Genomic DNA, 4,920 nt, shown 5'->3' on the forward strand with positions numbered 1-4,920 from the left:
CTACTACCCAGCAAAGAAATCACTAGAAAATAAAAATGGCTGAACCTCTTCATGAGGTGACGCCGAGAAACAGTTTCAGCTCATTTAGAGCAAATAAAATAAGAGAATTAGAAATAACTAATTCACTTATAAATGAAAGGCTTAAAACTTTGGAAGCGATGAGTAATCAGTTACATTCATATATGTATATAACATAGCGAAACGAAAAACTAAAAACGAAACGAAAAAGCAAAACCTTCTAGTATGAATGTTGATCAAATATGTGAAACTGATACCCATCTCCTATTATAATAAACGATTTAAAGAATTTTAATAACTTACATTCAGATATTAAAACTCTGATAAGTAACAACTTTTTAATCAAGCTTTTGAGCAACGGCGCCTACAAACCTAATGTCTTTGATACAAATTATTATCGCACAACAACAAAATTCTTATCAAATGAAAATATACCTGGTTTAGCTACGAGAGCAGCTACATAATAGGCCAATAAAGGTAATGATAAAAAATTTACACCACCTATGTAATACACAATCCATTTTTAATGATCTAAAATTTCAAAACGTTAATGCCTTAAATGCATTTAAGAAGCTTAAATAGAAAACTAAAGAGCCGCTAGAAAAGTTTTTAGTAGTATTTAATGTTACCGAGGTACCGTTGTCAAAGTTGAGCTTATTAAAGCATCCAAATTAATTCCACAGTGCAATAACTGTCAAGCTTTTGGATATACAGTGACTCACACGATCAACCGGATGAACTCAGCTTTAACTTTGGATGTGAGTTAATGCTATTGAAATAACAATTTAGCTTAACATATTATATATCATTAAAAAGGATATTTTATGTACTTTTTATTTTTTACTTAATCCATAAAAAATTTAACTTCATATTTAACATAAACACAAAAAGTCCAATACACACTTCAAATTCATCTCACACGACTAACCGGATAAAAACCAATAGAAGCCCACGGTAAAGTAACGGGACCTTTATTCCATTTAAAATTCTGTGAAAATGTGTACTGCTTATTCTTACATTGAACCAGTTGCAAATTGTATTGCTTAATGGTTAGTTATATCAATTATGGCTCCTTTACGTACTCAGACATCTATCGACATTAGAAATTTAATAATACAACTCCAAGAAGATGGAAAAACTGTGAAAGAAATATCAAATATAGTAAAGCGAAGTACTTCCACTATCCACGATATTGTAAGAAAGTTTCGGAAGGAAAATAGAGTGTGTAACATATCCAGAAAAGGTCAAGGGAAAATATTAACAGAAAATGATGAGCGTTTCATATTGCGAATTGTTAAAAACAATCCGGAATCTACAGCAGAAAATATAAAAATTATAGTTGAAAAGGATCTAGGCTAAAAGGTTTCAGCAGAAACTATTCGACGAACACTTCGAAACAACAATTTGCATGGAAGGGCGATGATAAAAAAGCCATATATATCGGAAAAAAATAAGAAAAAAAGACTTGAATTTGCTAAAGCGCACTTGAAGAAATCCAGAGAGTTTTGGAATAGGGTAAGTTTCATAATTTGCATCGAATCTTGCTGAAAACAGTTTCAATGATAAATTTGTGCATAATTTAGGTCCTTTTTTCCGGTGAAGGCAAAGTCGATTTGCAAGGTTCGGTTTTCATAATATTTATAGCAGAAAATTCTTCCAAAAATTTCCACGGCGGCGCTGCTATGTGGTAGGCACAAAAGCTTCTTTACCAATTCACACAATGTAGGGAATGTTTGAGATTCGTCTCCATTTCTTAATTCTTGTACATGTTTCCAAAAGTCGATAATATCGGGAGTTTTGTTTTGGTTGAAAGAAAAATCGACATTTCTCAACATTCGCCATTCTCTATCCAGTTCCGTTATATTATTTGGACAAATCTTTGGGAAGAAATAATGTAAATCTGTAATAGAAGGGAATTTCTTTTTTATTTCAGAATCCAGAATTGCTTTAGGATTTAGCATCTTCAGACATTTTAATGTTTGACGGTCTTTGTCGTCAAAAGGAAACCTTTTTAATATCTGTTTTGCAGCCTCGATATAAAACTCCTTACACTTTAAGTAGCAATTTTTCAGCTGTTCTTCCTCTAGTTATCCTAATTCTCTCTTTCTTCTGATCAAATTTGGCACCATTCCACCAACGTATATATGTTGCATCGGTAAATGTTTCTGCTCACTCGAGAAGTCAAGGTTTAATATTTTAGTTTCTTTTGCGTGTAAAATATTTTGTGCTTAATTTTTTTCTCGTTCAGTGAGATTCAAATATTCAGCTTGTACAAAGCATTCCAAGATCGTTGTATATGTGGTCAGTATTTTGTCGTATAGTAAATATCCATTTCGGAGTCTCGGATTGCATTTCTTTATTGAGATCGGTAAATATAGGTAATGCAAATTTCAAAAACTCCAGGTACAATTCAGTTGTCGGTTCGAGAGCCTTGGAGGGAATTGATTGTGCAGAAAGTAATCTATCTACATGAACTGCAGCTTGAAAATACAATTTTATAGCTGGTAATTGTTCCAGAAGCCTATTTACTACCTCAATAAGCGACAGCCATCTGGTTTGGCTAGGGTGGAGTAATTTGTGTGGTTTAATATTTGTGAATGCTTGAAATGTTTTGAAATCTCCAATACGTTTTGGTGAATTTTGTACGTGATTATATACGTCTCTACAGAAATCTTCCACGCCCCTTGGCAATTTCTCACATGCGTATGATGCGCATAGGTTAAAAGAATGACAAATGCACTTCATAGTAAAAAGGTGAGGTATGTCATTTTTAAACAAAGTTACCAATGAATGTTTATCTCCAAACATAACGTTAGCGCCATCAGAAGCAAAGCCTATCATGTTTGATTTGTAAGGAATATTTTTTTCAACAAAATATTCTACTATTTTGCCATACAACGCTGTTGCCCATCTGTTGAACCATCTACGATTGGTATTAAAGTCAGAAATCTATCTTCAACGCTGAAATCTAATTTTACTATTCTAGCGACAAGCGCTAAATGTTTTATCGTAGATTTATCTGTGCTTTCGTCAACAAGTAATGCAAAGCAATTGTTCTGTAACATCTCTTTCATCAGCTGTCTGCCCACTTACATTAACAATAATAGCTCTAGCTTTTATGCGGCTTATAGATAATTGTTCGGCAATTTTCGAATCTGGACATACAGCGCAAATCAATTTATTCAAATGAGATGTTATGTTAAAAGACAGATTATGCTCAGCAATAAAGCAGGCAATTTTTACTTCACCCGCTTTAGCTGCAATTTTTGTATCTTGTGAGTTGGAAGCTGAGGTAAACATTGATGTCAGTTTTTGGTGTTTTTGTAACTTCAAACTATTCTTCGCGTGTTTGGTTGAATCTTTGTGTCGTAGCAGTTCGTGCACCACATTTTCTGTCGCATTTACACCAGAGATCTGCAAGGAGTTACTTGAATTTGGTGTTAACTTGTGCAACATCAAAGTAGGTATGACTTGTTGCCTGAAAAACGTCTAACATACAAGTCGCAACTTGCTTGTTCCATTTCATACCTACTCAACACAGTGATCAGGTTTGCTTGTTCGAATCATACACATGTACAGTTTGAAACGATTCAAATCGTTGCATGTACAGTCGAGGCTTGTTCTGTACAAATGACTTGTTGGATTCTTACCAACTTATGACAACGAAAACAGTTCGATATCATTCCAGTGTTTTTATTGCAACATTCTGACGTGCCCAAAGTATGTCTAATACTATTGACAATATTTCTGAAAAACAGCGGTATTCCCTCTAAGAAAATCATTAAAAAAGAAAAAGGACGTGGTGAAGTGTGGTCAAGCTCTTTGCACTCTTCGATAGTGGATGTACTGTTAATGAATTTGTATACTCGCCGCATGGGAAGCCATCTTTCGGCATAATTTGAACGCAAGCATCTAACTTATCAGTGCTTCATAAGGAAAACCACACAAGTAGGGTAAGAACAAAAAAAAGGAATACAAAAAAAAGAACACAATTTGCATGCCATGGAATGGTGGGAAAGCAATAAAATTGAGTTTCCAATCTAGCTTCGCCAGTCCACCACACCGAATCAACCATACACCTTATCACGCGACAGAAAACCACACATTAACACACACACACGCACATGCACCAAAACACGATGACATTCTACGTTCTAATTAGAACAAAAGGACAAGAGAAAGGCGCTCGCGCACCTTTGTTCGTTACGACGTCGATCGATCAACACCGCTTTTCGCAGCATCGCAGCATCCCGGTTCCCTTTCGCTACCCGCATTTATATATATTTAAAGTTTTCAACTTATTTAAAAGTCATTTTTATTAACTTTCATCATTGTATATATACATATATATGTAATATTTAACGTTTTTCAAAAAACTACTGTGCAAGTTATAATCACTGTGGCTCATTTTGTACATATATATAACGTACATACATTAAACCCTTTATACTATTTTTGAAGTGCATTCCATAAAAAATAAAAGTTTATAACGATCGTTGAAATTGGTGCATTTTCTATTAACTAAACGTGTGAGTGGCCTGTAAGGTGAGTAAAGTATACATGGTCCTTCGAGCCATAAAGAAAGGCACTGTGGCTAAATAAAGTCAAGGAAAAAAAATTTAAAGATTTCGAAAAAAAGAATAACTTTTAACTTGTGACAAAGTGCGGTAATAATAACCGAAAATTATAAGTGACAAGACCAAAACAAAAAAAAAAAAAAACATATGTGTGTATATGCCAAAAACCGGTTTTGCATAGCAGCAAGTGCAGTGACCAAAAAATAAAATATTGTTCATTCTACATATACACATATAATAGATATATACAAGTATTATATACTGGGGTACAACAAGTTCATATATAAAAAAAAAGAGAAAAATATAATAAAAGTGCTGTGAAAAA

General features: G+C 33.7%; 1 pseudogene; it reads right to left on the reverse strand.

Moving 5' to 3' along the window:
• Positions 1-2,280: 2,280 nt before the first annotated feature.
• Positions 2,281-3,387, reverse strand: LOC120779781 (annotated as a pseudogene).
• Positions 3,388-4,920: the final 1,533 nt, after the last annotated feature.

Source organism: Bactrocera tryoni, unplaced genomic scaffold (assembly GCF_016617805.1).
Source record: "Bactrocera tryoni isolate S06 unplaced genomic scaffold, CSIRO_BtryS06_freeze2 scaffold_11, whole genome shotgun sequence".
Classification (NCBI taxonomy): Eukaryota; Metazoa; Arthropoda; class Insecta; order Diptera; family Tephritidae; genus Bactrocera; species Bactrocera tryoni.